We start from the raw sequence: 21,268 nt of genomic DNA, 5'->3' as shown, positions 1-21,268 counted from the left end.
CTTTGGCAACCATAGATGAGTCCAAATGATGAGATTGAGAGGGGTTCCTAGACACGGTTCTGGGGGGCTTCTTCTTGTGCAGGCTACACCTGAATGAGCCAGAGTGTGTGGTGGGAGAGCACAAGCACGCACGTTTTGAAGGAGAAATTCTTGAGGCCATAGAATGAATAGATCAAACACCAAGAGGCAATGGAATTTGAAGCATGTAATGCTACTTTTAGAATGTTTCTTAGGATCTAGGATTAACTAATGGGAGGTTATGGTTGAAGGATATTTAATAGATTGGAATTTGGGTGCATTTACCAATTTAGAAGATGGCATTAGCCTTGAGTGCATTTACCAATTTGTCCTTCCTTCATAACTACTTTCTAGACGGGCATATGAGCATTTGTGTAGTTTCAAAACCTTTTCTTCATAAATTATGAAGACTTTCTCTTTAGAATAAGACATGGAAGACAAGGTAGATAGTCATAAAGCAAGTTAATTTGGTATGCATGCATCTACGGTCGAATAAAGTGAACTTCTAAGTCAAAGCAGGTTGAGCTTTCTCTCGCAATTAAAGTTCCCAACAAAATAATTAACTTTTCTTTTATTTATTTCTGATTTCTGATTTTTCAGAAAAATGGGTCCAATTGGTTTACACTACGTTTTGTGGGGTCATCTTTGCCCTTATATTAATACAAGGGAAATTGTATTGGGACAAAAAAAACAGAATATAATAAAAAGGGACATAAAAAGAAAAGAGAATACAAGACAAAAGTAATAAAATGGGTAATATAATGGAGAGATAGAATATATAATATATAATAAAAATTTGTTATATAAATAAATGCTTTATTTATAATTGTTGCCTGGTTAGGCACCTTTCAGTCAGTGGAGCATTAGCACCTGTAAATTTAAGATATGGTGGGATGTATAAAGAACAATAGAACATAACGCTTTAAACCCTCCAATATTGGACACCAGTCATACCACTGCAACAAAAGTGACTTACATGTCATATACTTTACTTACACATGCAGATATCAGTATAATCAATAAAGTAAGCTCCTGATTATGCTTCTATATTTTATTAATCAGACAGTAATCCTTTTAACTTCAGGGCCCCAATCTATAGAATATGTTTTGCCCTCTGGGTTTGCAATATTTTTGAGTATTGTAAGTTTATAGCCAGTAATATATTATTCACAAATACTAATATCTATTTTCACATCATCACATGTCTAGCTAAGAAACTCAATTGTGATAGGATGCAGCACTACGCATTCATTTCTAAATGAGAAAATTATTTAATACGAGTTCTTCGATAGGTCTAGGAACTAGTATGTAGAATAAGAACAACAATAAATGAGGAGTTCATTAGTGCAGGCTTAGTTGGTGTTTGTCTTCAGTTTTAAGAAACGATCAATGTACCTGTCTGAGGTACACTTGTAATCTTCTGTGGGGAAGGGCCGAACAGGAGCTTCAGGTAAATACTTCGGAAGGGGAAGATACCTGCAAAAGGCACTCCGACGCTCAAGTCAGGACAAGCACGATTTTCTAGGGTAAATAATGAACAGTGACGTACCTCGTTACGTGCGACCTATTTATAATACCTGACATGGGCATGACCATGGTGGGCTTTTTCTGACACTTACCAAATTAGGTAATACAATGCTAATCAGCTAATCATGTCTTAATCATGCGCTTATCCTTGTTAAGTGTGATTTGTACTATAATCCGTTTAACCTTTCGACACATCGCCGAGCTGACAGGCTAAGGCTTGGGAAATTGCACGTCCTCGGCTGTTGGCCGGGCCGACAAATGCTTACTCGGTTACCTTACTTGGTCGGCGCTTGGCCGAGCCGATACGTAGTGTACGGAGATGCATCATGGTGCCGTTCGTATCGGCCTTCAGCCGAGCCGATACTGCTAGCAGACTCTTCTCGGCCTTCGGCTCTAGGCCGAGCCGATGCTAGCATCAGTGTTTTAGGTATGGTTCAGTTCGCATGGGTGTCTGACGGAACGACACGTGTTGGTCCACGTGACCGATAGGGTCCTCCCGGTACACAAGCCCCCCAGCCTTTAGGAGTGAAACGACGCAAAGGGTAAATGTGGTATTTCGGTTGTTACCTTTTTTGAGGGAAGACCAAGAGTTACAACTGCTGATGGGAAGCGAAGGGTTGTAACCGTTGGGCATTAATGACACATGCGAGGAGTTATGACTGCTAATGGAAGGCAAAGAGTTGCAACCGTTGTCGGAATACCAATGGTTATAACCGTTGGGTATTAATGACGTATGCGAAGGGTTACGCATCATGAACCGTTGGATCTAAGTGATCCAACGCTGTGTATAGGGGTATGGCGCTTGATAAACTTGCAAGGAACGCCTATAAATAGGCATGTGGGAGGGGTCCCCAAAGATACGCATTTATCACTTGCTCCGAGCCGAGATCAACTGAGTTGCGGTGTTCGAGTATTCTTCAGCGAAGATTGGTCAAGTTCAACAATCAGGTACGTAATGGCAAATGTAAATGTTGTTCATATTGACTCCTCTGGGGACATAGGTGATTCTGGGTTGAGAGCGACACCGGACCGAGACGTCGCATCGGCCTCGGCTTCCATTGGGGAGGATCATGTAAAGTCCGTTTTCGGGTCCGAACGGTTGCGGAGTGGGAGTGATTCTTCATCGGTGATAGTCTCTGATGATCATCCGAGCAGGGGTGGTGGATCGTCCAGGAATTTTGCTTCCATATCGATTCCTAGGTACTCGTGGGTGCACGAGGAGGTTGGCAGCGTGTATTCCTGGTATACCGACAAGAACTCTCTTATCCATTTCGTATCGGCAGTGAAATTCTTGACCTTTCCTGAGGAAGAGGAACCCTCTGCCATCTTTTTCCAGCCGTGCCAAGGCGATGGAGGGCCGAATCCGGATTTCGTGTACTTGAGCCAAGGGTCGTGCAAATACCAGTTCTTTTATGTGTATGATTACATGTTCCGGGATTTGAAGATAACTCTCCCTTTTGATGATTATTTTATTGGTATACTGCGGCTTCTGAACGTGGCGCCGAGTCAACTTCATCCAAACACTTGGGCAGCGATGCAAGGGTTTAGACAGTTGTGTTTGGCTCTCGGCATCCAGCCCACTCCGCACCTATTCCTACACTTCTATTCGTCTCGGCCTACGAAGAAGATTAAGTGGTTGTCACTGGTTCGGCATAGTGATTGCCTGTTACAACCTTTCACCACTTCCTATAAGAATTTCAAAGTGGGATTTATGAAGGTGATGATTCGGCCGGAGACAGGGAATAAATACTTCTTCGATGCCGAAGGGAGATCACTATTCCCGTTGTACTGGGCTCGGAAGCCGAGGAAGTACGACACGATGTCCAAATCTTGAATGTCCCCGGAGGAGAGATCGAGTTTGAATTTTTTTAGAGAAATTTCCCCGGCCTTTGCCATGTCGTCTCTGGTCCGATTGTGTGAATCGGCCGACGTAGTCGAAGAATTGATTGGTATAGTACCTTTCTTACTTGTTTAAATTCTTGCGTTATCATTGATTTTGACTAATTATGTGCAGGTATCATGACGAATCATGGAGAGGACGATCTAGACATTCGTACGTTGATCAGGAACCAAGTGGCGGCGACCACTGCGAACAAGACCCCGGCCGGCGTGCGCGGGAATCAACCAACTGCCCAAGGTGGTGGGGCGGGGCCAACGGGAAAACTGAGGAAGCCCACCCGGCCCCAGCCCGAAAAAAGAAGGCCTGACCCAAGGGCCGAGGAAGAGAGCCATCGGGCTAAGCAGCGCCGTGTGGCTGGTCCAACTGTTCCAAAAGGCCTGGCTGGACCAATTTTTTTGGCTAGCAATGTTAACGCTCAGGATTTTCTGAGCCAAGACTTGACCTCCGAATCGGGTCAAGGAGTGCTGAGTCGCATGACCTCGGCTTAGAAATGGAGCTTCTTCTGTGAGTTCCAAGTGCGTGTTGTGGCCTTGGCACAAAGCATCGTGATGGAGCCGAACGGCGAGGATGATGCACTGCGTCGGCAACTAGCTGAGCAGGAGAAGTCTCTCCAAGAGACGCTGGCGGCGCTTACTGACGCCCAAACGACCAACAACAAATATCAGGCCGAGATGGATCGCCGGGGGCGAACTACTGACGACCTGGCTTTGAAGGTTCAGCGCCTTGAGCTTGCCTTGAAGAGCGAGACAGAGAAGGTTGCTGCTCTGGGTAAGGAGTTGGATGCTGAGAAGATTGCTTTTGGGGCTTATAAGGAGAAAGCGTGCAACAAGGTCCTCACTCAGCATCAGGCTGGCTTTGCCCAGGCGGCTCGACAAGCATGCTTTTTCGGCGACTTCCCCCCTAAATTTCACCTTGATATGACAAAGGACTTCTTCCAGGGGAAGTTGGTGGACCTGACTTCCATCCCTCCAGATCAACAGGCCGACCAGGAAGCCCCGACACGACAAGCTGAGCCGAATGAGGAGGTGACGGCGTATGAAGGGGGTGCGCCTGAAGATGGTTCGGTTTAGGGGGAACCGGAGGTGGGGTCTTAAGCTTTTTGTTGTTCTTTGTATTGATGGGCCGATAGCGCCCTTTTTTAATGTACTTTTCTAGGCCGATAGTGCCTTGTTAAATGAATTTAGATTTTCCTTGCTGTTATATATTGGTGTAAAATTTACTTTTTTCGTGATGAAAACACGTAAGAATTGATGTAAGCCGCATCCTTGGCCGAGAGAGATCTCGGGAGGGAAGACTTGTAAAATAATTAAAGCCACATCCTTGGCCGAGAGACATCTCGGGAGGGAAGACTTGTGAAATAATTAAAGCCACATCCTTGGCCGAGAGACATCTCGGGAGGGAAGACTTGTAAAATAATTAAAGCCACATCCTTGGCTGAGAGACATCTCGGGAGGGAAGACTTGTAAAATAATTAAAGCCACATCCTTGGCCGAGAGACATCTCGGGAGGGAAGACTTGTAAAATAATTAAAGCCACATCCTTGGCCGAGAGACATCTCGGGAGGGAAGACTTGTAAAATAATTAAAGCCACATCCTTGGCCGAGAGACATCTTGGGAGGGAAATAAAATCGCAGAAATGTAAAACAAGTCATAGATAGTTGAACTGTCTTGTTATTGATTGAGTGGATGCCTCGTTAAAAACCTTGCCGGCCAAAACCTCTTTTCACAATCTTTTAAGAGGAAAAAAGACCGGTTCGAGGAAAAGAGTGCATCATTAGACATTTTCAGATGTACATTCGTTAAATTCTAATTGTAATAGGTCTTCAAATGAGTAGAATTCCATGTCCGAGGGATGACCTTGCCGGACAATTCTTCTAACTTGTAAGCTCCATTGTGGAGGGCATGCCGTATCCGGAACGGGCCATCCTAGTTGGCTGCGAGCTTTCCCTCGGATGAGTTGCGCCTTGCCGACCCGGTTGCTCTCCATACGAGATCGCCTTCATGAAATGTCCTCGGGTTTAGGTTGGAATTAAAGCGTCGGGTCATGCGTTGTTTGCATGCTTCGGCCACTACCTGTGTCTTCTCTCGTACTTCATCGAGAACATCAAGTTCGGCTCGGAGTGAACTGTCGTTAGACTCCTCATGAAAGTGTTGTCGCCGGAATGACGGTTCCCCCACCTCAACCAGGATCATCGCGTCCGCGCCGTATGTTAGGCGAAAAGGGGTCTCCTTGGTGGTTGATTGTGGTGTACATCGGTATGCCCAAAGGACTTCCGTTAGCTCTTCGGCCCATGCTCTTTTTGTCGAACCGAGTCTCTTCTTGAGTTCAGTGAGTATAACCTTGTTGGCTGCTTCGGCCTGCCCGTTTGATTGAGGGTGCTCAACTGATGTGAATCGGTGCCGAATGCCGAGGTTTTCAAGGAAAGTGTTGAATTTCTTGTCAGTGAATTGAAGGCCATTGTCCGAAACGATGGCATACGGGATGCCGAAGCGGGTAACCACATTTTTCCAAACGAACTTCTGGACATTGGCTGCGAAGATGCAGGCGAGCGGTTCGACTTCTATCCACTTTGTAAAATAATCTACTGCGATCAAAAGAAACTTGACCTGCCCTTTTGCCACGGGAAATGGTCCAAGTACGTCTATGCCCCATAACGCAAACGGCCATGGGGAGCTGATACTGTGCAACTCGGCGGCCGACGCGTGGATGAGGTTTCCATGCTTTTGACATTGCACACATTTTTTAACGAACTCGGCGTAATCTCCTTTCAGGATTGGCCAATAGTAGCCGGCACGCAAGACTTTGGCTGCCAGAGTTCGTCCCCCTGAGTGGGAGCCACAGATACCTTCGTGGATTTTCCTTATTACGTAGTCAGCTTGGTGATTGTCGATGCATTTGAGCAGCGGGGTGGACAATCCCTGCCTGTAGAGTTCATCGGCCACCATGGAGTACCGAGCCGCTTGTGTTCGTAACTTCTTTGCTTCCACCGGGTCGGTTGGCAACTCCCCTCGAACAATAAAGCTCCGGATGGCGGTCATCCAGGTCGGTGCTTCAGTGCCGGTTGTCATACACTCAACTATCACACTTGGGGAAGGAATCTCAAGGTGAATGGTTGTTCGCAACTCTCCTGGCTTTCGGCTGCTGGCGAGCCGAGCTAGTTGATCGACTCTTTCATTGTTGCTACGCAAGACGTGTCGTATCTGAACCTCAGTGAAATCGTCCTTGAGTTTTTGGAAGAGGTGATAGTATTGCAACAAATTGGAGTCTTTGACCTGAAAGTTATCATTGACCTGTTCGGCCACGATTTTAGAGTTAGTCCAGCATGTGATTCTCTTGACGCCCATCTCAGTTGCTAATCTCATTCCGGCTATCAAGGCTTCGAATTCTGCTTGGGTATTTGAAGCACAAAAGCCGAACCGAAGGGATTGTTCGACTGTGATTCCTGAGGGGCTAGCGAGGATTACTCCGGCACCACTACCTTGGGCATTAGAGGACCCATCAACATGCATGGTCCACGTCTCGTCTTCAAAACGTCATGGAGGAGTGAGCTCATTGACGAAATCAGCCAAATGTTGCGACTTGATCGGGCCTCTCGGCTCGAAAGATATGTCAAATTCTGAGAGCTCGACCGACCATGCCATCATCCGGCTGACAATATCTGGTTTCCGGAGGACCTTTGCAACCGGGCAGTCGGTTCGAACGATCATCCTGTGGCTTTGGAAGTACTGCCTTAACCGTCGGGATGCATAGATGAGCCCTAAGGCCACATTTTCCAACAGCTGGTAACGTCGCTCGGCGTCTTGCAGCGTCCGGCTGATAAAATACATAGGTTGTTGTTTGTCTTGGTTCTCTTGTATCAGGACAACACTGATTGAACTGCCTGAGACGGCCAAATACACAATCATGTCAAGGTTGGCAACTGGTTTGGAAAGGATCGGAGGTGTACTAAGACGCTCCTTGAACAGTCGAAATGACTCTTCACATTCCTGGGTCCATTCGAACCGCTCTGTCTTCCTCAGCAAGAGAAGGATAGGTCTAGCTATATCGGCCAGGCAAGGAAGGAACCGAGAGAGTGAGGTGAGCCGACCTGCCAACTTCTAAACCTCTTTTAGAGTACTTGGACTTTTCATATCTAGAATGGCTTGGCATTTGTCAGGATTTGCTTCAATGCCTCGGTTGGACAGCATGAACCCTAAAAATTTGCCGCCTGAGACCCCGAACACACACTTCTCGGGGTTGAGCCTCATTTGGTGGTGCCGAAGCACCTGGAACACTTCGGTCAAGTCTTGTGCATGTGCAGATACGTTACTTGACTTTACCACCATATCATCGACGTATACCTCCATGCTTCGGCCAATGTGGTTACTAAAAATTTTGTTCATCAGCCGCTGATAGGTGGCTCCGACGTTTTTCAATCCGGAGGGCATCACCCGGTAGCAGTAATTGGCCGTCTCGGTGATGAATGCAATTTTCTCTTCGTCTTGGGGGTGCATACGGATTTGATTGTATCCGGAGTACGCATCCAGGAATGACAAAAATTTGTGACTAGATGCCCCATCCACAAGCCGATCAATATTGTCCTTCGGGCAAGCTTTGTTTAAGTTGGTGTAGTCAGTGCACATGCGCCACTTCCCATTCGGATTCTTTACCATGACTACGTTGGCCAGCCAGGTTGTATAATGTACCTCTCGGATGAACCGAGCATCTAACAGCTTGCCGACCTCAGCCTCAATCGCTGCCTTCCTTTCTTCTCCGGCTTTCCAGCGCCGTTGAGCGATCGGCCTTGCTTCCTTGCTTATCGATCACTTGGCTAATAATCAATCGTTCTTGTTCTGATAGGTTGGCCCCTATGTAAGTAACTTGGGATTCTAACATTCCCACTTGAACCGATTTCTTGTCTTCAATAGGTTCTACCCTCTCTTCCTGATCGATCCGGGGGTCGAGGTCCATGGCCGATTGCTGTGACACCGAGTGAACGCCTCTCGGCTCCTTAGGCGCTTCGTCATTCACTCTTGGTAAGCGCAGGCTGGCAAAGTAGCATTCTCGCGCAGTCTTCTGATCGGCATGGACCGTGATAACTCGTCCTGACTCAGCCGGGAACTTCATGGCTAAATGAGGGGTGGACACAATCGCCCCGAGCCGATTCAGGGATGGCCGACCGAGGAGAATATTATAAGATGTGCTGGCGTGAACTACCACATATTTAACCGAAATGTCTCGGTATTCGGCTCCTTCGAACCCAAACCGGGTTGACAGCTTGTATACCCCTTTGTCTTGACTCGTTCGCCTGAGAACCCAACCAGAGGTTCATCGTAAGGAACTAACTCGGATTCCGGAATACCCAACTGCTTGAACGTGTTCCAATACAAGATGTCGGCTGAACTTCCCTGATCAACCAACGTCTTATGCACAATATAGTTGTGAATTTCAACGCTGATTACCATCGGATCATCCTGGTCCGGGTCGATGCCTTTAAAGTCGGCCTTAGTGAAAGTGATGGTGGGAAGGAGGCGACGAACTGTTTCCACTGCATGCACGTGCCGAACGGCTCGTAGGTGTCTTCGTTGGGCCGATGAGGATGAGCCCCTGCCAGCGAATCCACCGGCTATGGTTTTGATGACTCGCCGAGGTTGTGCCGAAGGCTCGTCCTCTCTCCTATCTCTTGACCGACTATGCTCTTTGTATGAGTGTGTTCCCGTTCTCCTCTGTGCAGGCTGATCGTGCCGCCGAGACCGGTCGGCGTATCGGGATGAGTTTGGGTGGTCTATGAAGCCTTGCAGTTGCCCCTGCTTGATTAAGTCTTCAATTTTGTCTTTCAAAGCCGCGCATTCCTCTGTTGAATGCCCCCGATTGCGATGGTACCTGCAAGACTTTGTTGTATCATCCCTGGGAGGGGTCGAAGCTCGTTTCGGGACTTCTAGCACCTCTGAGGCAAGTGCTTGCTCCAGGACGACCGATCTGCTTGTATTGAGTGGCGTATATTGTTAGTACCTCGGCCCGCGAGGAGGCCTCTCGCGAGGAATCAGCTCTTTCGGACGACTCCGAAAATTAGTCTCGGCTGGCTTGTCAGGTTTTGCCGACACCTCCGCTCGGGCTTGGTTCTGGAACTCAGCCAATTCTTCCATCTGCATGTATTTGTCGGCTCGCCGACGCAAGTCATCCATGTCAGTGGGAGGTTTCTTACAAATGCTGTTGGCGAAGGGCCCCGGTTTCAAGGCAGTGGTAAGGTGGTGTAGAGCTACAGCAGGGTTCAGGTCTCGGATTTCGAGTGCCGCTTTGTTGAACCGGCTCATGAATGCCCGAAGGGATTCCTTCTTTTCTTGACGGATACTAACTAGCGCCAACGAGGTCAACTGGTGGGGTCGACTTGTAGCGAATTGAATGGTGAATTGGGAAGCTAACGTGCTGAACGAGTCAATCGAGTTAGCAGGAAGCCGAGTAAACCAGCTCAGCGCTCACCCTTTTAATGACGTTGGGAAGATTCGGCACAAGGCGGCGTCATCAGTAGTGCTCAGAGTAACCTGAGTTAAGAACACATCCACGTGCTCATCTGGGTCGATTGTACTGTCATACTTGTCGAGTGGCAAGGATTTCCAATGGTCCAGGAGTGAAGACTGCATAATGTTTAGTGTGAAGGGGTGTCGGTGTGCTCCGGCCGGCATTGGTTGTACCGGCCGACCTACCGAAGCATGTACGCCTGGGGCAGCAACAGAAGTGTGAGGGATAGAGGTGTGATGGCTGTGCGAGTGGAATGACCCTTGAGTGTGGGTCGTCTTAGAGGGTTTCCATGTGGGATCCCGATACTGATTTTTGAGGGCGGCGTTTTCCTTTCGCAACACAGCCATCTCAGCAGCATCTCTCTCCCGTTGCTATTTCATGGCGGCCATGTCTTCCTTCATTTGGCGCACCATGTCGGTCAAGTTTGTCTCCTCTACCGTCTCGGCATTGTCTGCCCCGGACGGGTGCTCATCTTCAGACTGGTGGTCTTCAAGGTTAGTTCTTCTTGTCTTTGCCATAATGTCTTCAAAAAGTCTCTTCACAGCTATCGGTTCGGCCCCACGGTGGGCGCCAAAATGTACCTGTCTGAGGGTACACTCGTAATCTTCTGTGGGGAAGGGCCGAACAGGAGCTTCAGGTAAATACTTCGGAAGGGGGGAGGTACCTGCAAAAGGCACTCCGACGCTCAAGTCAGGACAAGCACGATTTTCTAGGGTAAATAATGAACAGTAACGTACCTCGTTACGTGCAACCTATTTATAATACCTGACATGGGCTTGACCATGGTGGGCCTTTTCTGACACTTACCAAATTAGGTAATACAATGCTAATCAGCTAATCATGTCTTAATCATGCGCTTATCCTTGTTAACTGTGATTTGTACTATAATCCGTTTAACCTTTCGGCACATCGCCGAGCCGACAGGCTAAGGCTTGGGAAATTGCACGTCCTCGGCTGTTGGCCGGGCCGACAAATGCTTACTCGGTTACCTTACTTGGTCGGCGCTTGGCCGAGCCGATACGTAGTGTACGGAGATGCATCATGGTGCCGTTCGTATCGGCCTTCAGCCGAGCCGATACTGCTAGCAGACTCTTCTCGGCCTTCGGCTCTAGGCCGAGCCGATGCTAGCGTGAGGGTTTTAGGTATGGTTCAGTTCGCATGGGTGTCTGATGAAACGGCACGTGTTGGTCCACGTGACCGATAGGGTCCTCTCAGTACAATCAACATATGATAAAGCGAACAATATCTACTTACATTTCTGGATAGTTAACTATCATAACAGAATGTGCACATAAAAAATAAGAGAAAAAAAATACTCATTGATACCGCCATGCAAGACATAGTGTGTGCCATTATTGTTATTTTCACTTATGTAACCAACTGTTTGATTTTGAAATTCCACTTAGGTATCCTTTCCCACAGAACCATAGATAATTCAAGTCCATTGTCTGATGTAATTTAATTGATGCAAGCAACAAAATCCTCTTCCGGATAGATTGTAATATGATGGTAGTCATTCTCTTTGGTCTGAGTTTCCTTCACTTTACTAGATACAGTTCCAATAACAGTTACACACCAATTGTAGTAATATTTGTCCACTAGGATAATAAAGATCCTACTCCACCAGCTGTTGCATGTACAAGAATCGTGTGATCAGGTTCATTCCGAAAAGTGATAGTATGTTGGTCTCTGTTTATCACCAAATTGGAACAAGATTATGGGAAATGAATGAATTGGTTTTAGGAAGCATGAACTCATAGGTTAATGGATAATTTAGTCAGCTCAGCTATGATAACAGCATGTTTTACTTTCACTAGCTGCATCACAATGTTATTTGGCGCTCTAATTCTGCCCCCCTACCATTACTATGTAAGCTTTCATCCAACATACTATTTTGGTACATAGAATCCTACAATTCAATTGGCATTCAACAGTAAACACATTCATAAATACCAAAACAGCTGTTTAGAAGAAGATAAAAACACAAATATTAATGACAGCATTAATGTCCAAAACATTATATAATGCATTAAAACAGTTGCTCTGCAACAACAGTTGCTCATCCAAGTCCAGTTCAGAAGGTTGCCATTATTGGGTTCAAGTCATTGTTTTTCTTTTATCCACGTCCTATTAACTTATTTAAATTATTAATGTTAATTAGTAAAATTAATTTTAAAAATCAACAAAATTATTTTTAAAATATAGTTTGCTCAATATTATTAAAATTAAAATTTTAAAAAAAATGTAGAAGAAAAATTGAATCATTTTTTTATTGAAAGAACAATTCATGTGTAATCATGTTTATTAATGTATACTCATCCATATGTCATAAGTTTATAAACTTATAATAAAAAAAATTCAATAAAAAATATTTCAAATATTGATAATCTATTTTTGTTATATAAATTTATTTTTCTATTTATATTTTCAATAATATATTATTATATTATATAAATTAATAGGTTGATCTATTAGGTTTAACAAGCTTTTCTATAAGCCTAAGTTTGATCTTTCTATATAAATAGACTTTTTTAAATAGGTCAGTTTAGGTCAGACTTTAAAGAGATCATGTCATAAGTCCTTATTAAAAGTCTGGCTTATTCTCATCCCTAAATTTGATTTAAATTTATATATATCCATACACGAGATGCAACAATTAACTTTTGATTTTCTTTTTTATCAAATATTTTTACTTCTCCACACATTATATAATTTTAAAATTCACTTGTTATCCAAAGTATATATAAAAAAAATCATCTTCTTACAATTTTTTTTCAACCATCTTTAAAAATCCTTTAAAAATAAATGTAGAGGGACATTTGTGTCTCTCTCTTATTAATACATAGAGGAACTTTTCTAAAAGTCTAAACTTAACCTTTTTATTAAATAGGTCTGGTCAGATTTTAAAGAGATCAGACTATAGTCTGACTTATTCTCATCCCTAAATTTGATTTGAATTTATATATATCCACACACAGATGCAACAATTAACTTTTAATTTTCATTTTTATCAAATATTTTCACTTCTCCACACATTATATAATTTTAAAATTCACTTGCTTTCCATAGTATATAAAAAAATCAACTTCTTACAATTTTTTTTAACCATCTTCGTTAAAAACCCTTTAAAAATAAATATAGATGGACACTTGTGTCTCTTACTTTAATATATATATATATATATATATATATATATATATATATAATAAGAATTCACTATTTTAACAATAATTTTTATAAAATTATTTCACTTAATAATTTATATTCATATTAAATTTTAACAATTTAATTATTAAATTAAAATATTTTAATATATTAATATTAGTTTTTATGAAATTTAAAATTTACATAATATTTTATAATATTACATTAATTTAAATTAACATGTAGAAGAAAATTCTTTGCCACGGAACACTTTGATTCTTTCGGCATTCTGTCTCTTTGTTTTAATACATCAATTATTATTATAACAAGTTAATAATCTACTTGAAATCTGCCTTCCAATTCTGTTGCCGAATTCTTTAAATAATTGCTCCGCCGGTTTTTTTTTTTTTGTTTTTTTCTTTTTCTATTATCAAAGAGTATTTCTCAAGAACATGGGAATAAACTCTTTCAGAGATTTAACAGATATCAAATGAGTTTGAGTTTTCTGTGTTTACAAAATCAAGATTTCGAATACTCACAATTTGGATAAACAAAGTGAGTTCCTTTTCACAATTTGGTTTGTCTGTTCAATTTGTTTCACCTTTATTATTTTTCTCAATTTTTTTTTTCTAATCCAAGTTAAGTTTTTCCTTTACGCTACAACTATACCTGTTGAATCAATTAATTATCCTACAAAAGAATAATTGCATTGAGAGAAAAAGAGTAAAACCAAAGGGAAACATAACAGCGATCACAGTTGGCATGTATAAGATATTTATATAAATAATTTAAAAATGGTTCATGTTGGTAATGTCGTTGAGGATAAGATCTCAACTATTAATTAGTACTTCTTTGTCAAAAAGCAACACTATTAATTATTATTTAATTGGACAGGTTAATTAAAATCATGGGCTAAAAACTTAGCTGCCGAATTTACTTTCCTTAAGACAAGGTGAAGGCCAATTCTATATAGTGACACAACACTCTATCATATCAAACATCAATGTAGAAGCGCCTTCACGTTTATTCCTTTTCAAGCACATACAATATAAGGAAATGTATAATATATATTCACATAAGATAGAACTAGATGCAAGCCACTATCATGTACAAAGTTTAGATAAGATCCAAGATAATATACAGACCGCTTTCATGAAATTCATGAATTCTTTTTAATCAGAGAAGTAACAAATTAAGTTTAACTTAAATATGTTTTACAAAAGAATATTTTTTTTAGTAATGAAATATAATCTTTATATATAATTCTATCACTGTCGTGTAAACATGTTCAATAATATCAATTTTAATATGATAAAATGATGGACACACAATTCAATGGAAAAGATAGTATATAAGGAACTAAAATAAAAGAAAGAAAAAATAGAACTATATTAAAAAAAATACTATAAAAAACAGTTACAATATTTTTACCTTTAGACCATGCTTTTTTACTCACGGTCAAAAAATTGTGATTGTATTAAAAAATAGTTCACGATTTTTTTTTTCGTAGACTATAACTGTGAATTATTTTTTTGAAAAAGAATGGATATGCTAAGGCATCACTATGTGGCAGAGAGATCCTAACTAGGTTAACACATCAAGCCACACCAATCATCTGCAGGATATCAAGAATATACTAACTGAAAACTAAAAGTAAAGTAATACAAGTACAAATGTCAATATCAATCTATCCTAAGAGACTCTAAAGTGGGGTAAACCACTACGATCCCTAGAATAGACAGTCATAATACATGATGGTACAGAAGACCACCAATGAGAACCAATATGTCTAAGACCAAACCCAGCTAGGTTGTCTGCATAACCATTGCCCTCCCTGTACATGTGAGAGAAGCGTAGTCTCATCTGTCTAACATGAACAAGCATGTTCATCCACTGAATATACAAGCTCCGAGGAACTAGTGATGGTGTAGAAAAGGCTTTGACCGCTAGCAATTGTAACACCCAGTTTTTTTTATTATTGATGACATTTTCGTAATTATTGATGGCATTTTCGTAATTTTAATAAAGGAATAATGGTAATTCTGGGTGTCCGAACGGGCCGTTCCAAATGCAGAACGGGCCGTTCCAAAAGAGGGAATATGCTGTTTTTCAAAGTCCCAGAACGGGCCTAGAACGGACCGTTCTGGAAGGGAGAACGGGCCGTTCTGAAAGAAGCACGGGCCGTTCTGCTGGGTTTTGGAACGGGTCGTTCTGGTTTCGGAACGGGCCGTTCCAGTTGAGAAATTTGCCCACGTTTGAAGGCTCCGGAACGGGCCGTTCCGGGGACCCTAGGATGCCTATAAATAGAGACTGAGGGGGGGTGAAAAATTATAACTGAGTGAAAAGTGAAAATTCTAGAGAGAGAGAGAGAAAGAGATAGAAAGAAAGAAAGAGAGGGAAAGAAGGAGGGAATCCAGAGGAGGAGGCCCTGCTCAAGTTTCAACTCCGCTTATCCAGGTAAGGAGGGGAGTGAGAAATCTCGCTCAGGGGTGTGGGGATAATTGTTGGATAGTCTGTTTGTCGGATTGGCCCCCAATCCCTTGCCTGTGGTTCTGTTTGGTCTACTATATTCCTTATTACTTTGTTCTTGTTACTTTGTTCTTGTTACTTTGTTCCTTGTTACTTTGTTCTTTGTTGAAGGTGCTGTTGTTCTGTTTGATTTTCTATTTACTCTACTTTGTTCTTTGTTGAAGGTGCCGTTGTTCTGTTTGATTTTCTATTTACTCTACTTTGTTCTTTGTTGAAAGTAATAAATGAGTATGAAATTAATGTTAATAATAAATGAGTTTTAATATGAATAAGAATGCTCTCTGAATCTCTGTGAATACCTATGCGGACCTTATGATGAGTATTTATGACATGACCATGAAAATATGGACAAATGACATGAGACCTAAGAATGGACTATGAGACCTAAGAATGGACTATTGAGACAGGTTATGATTATGAGAATATGAAAAATAATGGCATGATGTACTAAATGAAATTATGTAATAAGTTAAATGTTGAGTTCATGAAATAATGAATGTATGACATGCATCATATGCATATATTACTCCAGGTGTACCGTTGAGGCCGCATACCAACGATGCTAACAAGGTGTACCTTAGGGTCACCGACAGTTGATGCTAACAAGGTGTACCTTAGGGTCACCAGTGATGTAACTTGCTAACGAGGTGTACCTTAGGGTCACCAGTGATGTAACTTGCTAACGAGGTGTACCTTGGAGTCACCAGCGATGTAACTTGCTAACAAGGTGTACCTTAGGGTCACCAGTGATGTAACCAAGTGTACCTTAGGGTCACCAGTGATGTAACCATGTGTACCTTTGGGTCACCAATGATGATATGTGAAACTTCCTTATGGCGCCACATGCATGCATTTATGAGTCGAGTCCATGCCATCATAAGTATGATAAATGAGTATATATGTGATATTGATTATTTATGTGTATTGTTTACATGTGACTGATGTTGTGTGTGAGCTATCTAGCCTTTATTTCTGCACCTGAAACTGAGTGAGATGTTTCTCACTCCCTTGTTGTTTTTGTATATGTTTAAATTATGTTGCAGGTGATCAGCATCATGAGGATGTTAGTAATGAGGCTTAAGGCTTCAGTTGGGCATGCTCTGATAGGATGTGACATCGGGCATAGCTAGGCTTATTTTGGATGTTATTGTTTTAAAAAGCTGTAATCTTCTCTTCTTTTGTAATTTTGAACACCCTTGAGAAAAGACCAAAATGTACATCTTTGTCATATTTCTTTTATTACATGATTTGAAAATTATAAATTAGTTCCTAACTAGGAGGCACTGCCACCTTTGCTGGAATTAATCTATATTTTTCTTTATATGATTTCTTGAGTTTAATACTTATATTTGACTTTTTATAATTGATGAGTTACGAATGTGAATCTTCTACCTTATTGTAGACCCCTAAAATTGTCCGGGTCGGAAATAAAGCTTGAAGACTCTCGAAGACTGAAGGATAATCAGCCAGAAGGACTCCTCGAAGGCCCTAGGAGGGTTCTCTGTAGGTCTAGAGGTCTTAGAATAGCTCAAAATAAGGAAGTGGAGGGAAAAAGCCCAATACGGCCGTACTGAACTTAATACGGCCGTATTGAAGCTTCAATACGGCCGCAGCGAAACTCAATACGGCGTATTGAAGTTTCTGAAACTTCAATACGGCCGTACTGAAGTCAATACGACCGTATTGACACTTCAATACGGTCGTACTGAAGTCAATACGACCGTATTGACACTTCAATACAACCGCAGCGAACTCAATACGGGCGTATTGAAATTTCTGAATTTCAATACGACCGTATTGAACTTCAATACGACCGTATTGAAGTTCAAAAATTTCAATACGGCCGTATTGCCCCTGTAGGCCGTATTGCGCCTATTCCCTATAAATATGACGTCAATTGGACGTCATTCCACACTTTTTTACTCAGTTTTGACTCCCTCCTTGAGTATTCTGGGGTTTTTGAGCAGTGTTCTGCCCTAGAAATCTCTCTGGGAGTCGATCCGACGAAGTTCTGGAATTCTGAGCACTTAGCTTGGAGATTCGAACCTAGTCGAAGGGAAATCCTCCGGATTTCCATAGTCAAAAGTTTTTAGGAAGGAGCGAGCGAGCCTGTAGAGCGAGGGAACGCCAAAAAGCTTCCCAGTTTTACTCAATATATAAAAGCACGCTTCAAGAGGTTTCTTCTTAAATCCTTCCTTTTACTGCTTTCTGTGTGCATATTTAAACTGTCATCATGTAGATAGTTAATTTATAATCGCTTATAATAAATAGGGGTAATTTAGTAATTTTACGCTATTATTTTACAAATAATCTGTCATAGGGAACCCGAAAGGGGCGCTGTGGGGTGCTAACACCTTCCCCACGCGTAACCGACTCCCTTACCCGACTCTGGTTGTAATGGCCAAAGTTGATTTATAAAATCAATTGCCTTATCCCTTTTTCCAATGTTTTGAGTAAAACATTGGTGGCGACTCCACGAACCCTCCTTTTACGAAAACCACTAATCCATGGAGGGTCCCGCTTGGGATTAATATGGATTAGTGAACCTTTTAATAAAATTGCTCGTTTGACGAGGTCTCAGTTTGAGAATAAGTCATTCTAGCAATCCATATTTTTAAAACAAATAACGAGTCCAACCATCCTTCGCGAATGCCGAAAGCCCGTTTCGGGCCGGTGGCGACAGATGGCGACTCCACTGGGGAAACCTCGAGAGTCAGTCCCATTTAGTGACAGATTATTTTTTAACAAATAATAGTTAAAATTACTTTATTACCCCTCACTTGTATGATAACATGTTTATCTATTTGGCTTTAATAACTGTTGTATGTTTAATTTTCCGCAATTGTTTGAAATAAAATTGCACACAAACCTTTGCACACAACAGTTCCCTCTATACCCGGGGGCATGAGTGGTAATCCATAGGGAGTGGATGTTAGTACGGCCGGTTGATGGGTTTATAGGAGCCTGTGAGACCGTTGTCGGAAAACATCACTCAAGGTGATAACCATGAACTTGAGTCCGACGGTGCGTTGGAGCTTTCCATCGACCTACGACAAGAGGAATTGGGTCCCTATAATGGGGGCACCTTGGGGGCCTTTGACCAAGTGAGAACAGTTAGATCCTCCTTGAATATGCACTTTTCTGCAGGAGACCCCTACCTCGTAATTTGCTCGTGACTGTTCGTGGATGAGTGAATTGTTTGTGCATTGACTATGTGACATTGTATGAGCATACATTTGCATTTGTTAAACAAACAACATCCCTATTCTATTTAAATAAAAAGAATAAATAGAAATAAAGATCTTCTAGTACATGGTGTTAACATCTACCTTCATTTGCATTCATATAGGTAGTTTCCCTTTTCACCCAAAAAATACAAAAATATACAAAATATTCAAAAGAAAAATATATATTTATCCCAAACCAAGCAATATCATGCATCATATTAGGAAAATCCCGAAAACATGATAATGCTTAGTTCAAATAAACACTATGCATGCATATTCATCTTCATCATCTCATATCATGCATTGTATTGTAGATTATGGAGAGATCTAGGGAGGTGCATGGGCAGTTGAAGAAAGTGGACTTCTTATTGTACCGTGCCGAGAGGTTGGATCACCTCTGTACCTTGATGCCACGAGAGGCTCGTTTGGAATTTGAGAAATCCTATGGACGAGTTCTCGACTTGATGAAGATCTGTGTGGATCCAGCCTTTCTGAGAGCCTTGGTCCATTTTTGGAGTCTCGAGCTGCACTGTTTCGAGTTCCCCCAGTTTGACCTAGTTCCTACTCTCGAGGAGTACGAGCTCATGCTACGATGGCCCAAATCAGCTGGGGTCTATATCTTTCATGATAACCATGTGGCCGTGGAGAGAGTTGCCACTCAGGTCAAATTACCATCACGATCAGCTGCCTTAGTGGGGAACGGCAGTATTAAAGGTTGGAAGCTTGCTATGATTGAAGACCACCTTTCTTCCTTGGCTGGTGAGGGAGATTGGTTAGCTTTCAACAAGACTCTAGCGTTAGCTGTATTTGGGATGATCCTTTTCCCCTTTTACGCTAACACAGTGGACCATGCTGCAATGGACGCTTTCTTCGCTTGGGACGTGCACATGAAGAGTCCCGTGCCTGCCATTCTTGCCGACACCTTGCTGTTTGTTCATCTATCACAACAGAAGCAAGGAAAAATCATCCGATGTTGCACCTCCTTGCTGTATGTATGGGGCATTACGCACTTCTATGCCTCTAGTCATATGGGGACCTTGCCCGACCCATTGAGGAGTTTCTCCAAGATCCCCGTACGCCGCCGATATGCTTCCGAATGGAAGGAAGAGATGGAACAGTGGAGCATTAATCACTTCACATGGGTTTGCCCTTGGTTCCATCCGAGCCATGTATTGACGAGATGCGGCAGTTATCCAAGCATACCATTGATGGGCCTCAGAGGTTGCATAGCCTACTCGCCTAAATTGGTTATGAGACAACTAATGAGAACCCAAATTGTTCCTACTAAAGAGGAGCTTGGAGGGTTGTGTTTCTCCTATGATTCCGAGCATCAAAGGGATATGCACGCTGTCATAAGAGCGTGGGAGAGACCAACCTATGAGGGAGATCTCGAGCTTGGAAAACCTCGGGTATCCGTCTCCATTGATTATGAGGAATGGAGGAGCAAGAGGGGGGTGCCTCAACCATCCACTTCTTGTGCAACCACAGCAACAAGGAAGGCATTGCAAGAACAAGTCGACGCCTTGACCAAGAAACTGGAAATCCAAGGAGCTCAAATGAGAGCTCTCGAGGAGAAAAACGAAGCATCTAGTTTCCTCATTGATGGTCTTCAAAGGCAATGCAAGAAGAAAGACCACGAGATAGAGCAGCTCAAGGATGAGTGTGCTAACCTCAACGAGGAAACTACTCGGGCATCTAAAATACCAAAGGTTGAACCGGGTAGTCAACTCCAAGAAGTCAATGTTAAGATAGCACGCCTTGAAGCCGAGCATGCAAAGCAGGCACAGTTGATCAGGGACATGCAAGAGGACTTGCTATCGACTCGATCCGACGCACAGAAATGGCGGGAAGTCGCTCAACGACAAGCCGCAAACCTTTCCGACTTCCGCAAAAAGGAAAGGGAAGGATTGGCACGAATGGCCAAACTCCAAGAGGAGAAGGATCGAGCCGAAGACGAGCTTAACGAGCTGCAGGCCATGATCAACTATCACATTCAGAAAGCGAAGGAGGCTCAGAAGACTTGTGATGATATGAGCCAAGCCATCCACTCGCAAGTTGAAGCAATGGCACGCCATGTTGAGGAAGCCGAAGAAGAATGGTAACGACGTATGAACCCGCCTGTGGGTTTCTACCGGCTTTTCTTTTTTTGTAAAAAATTGCTTCAAAGCATTGTATAAAAAGTTGTACACTTTCTTCAATGAATAAAATCGAATTCTTGAGATTTATCGCCTTTGCATCTCATAGTCATTCATTTGCATTTATCTCTCCCGGTAATTTAATAATAAATGTTAATAAAAAGAAAGAAATAATCGATGCGTATGTTCAGAATGGATCGCACGCCATTGGTCATTAAATGCAAACCAACAACTGCGCAAAGCGAACACACGACGACGCCGTTGTTGGTAATCAAAACAGACGAAAAGG

Source organism: Cajanus cajan, chromosome 2 (assembly GCF_000230855.2).
Source record: "Cajanus cajan strain Asha chromosome 2, NIPB_CcT2T_4, whole genome shotgun sequence".
In the NCBI taxonomy this organism is placed as follows: domain Eukaryota; kingdom Viridiplantae; phylum Streptophyta; class Magnoliopsida; order Fabales; family Fabaceae; genus Cajanus; species Cajanus cajan.
Note: the sequence above shows the minus strand (reverse complement) of the source record.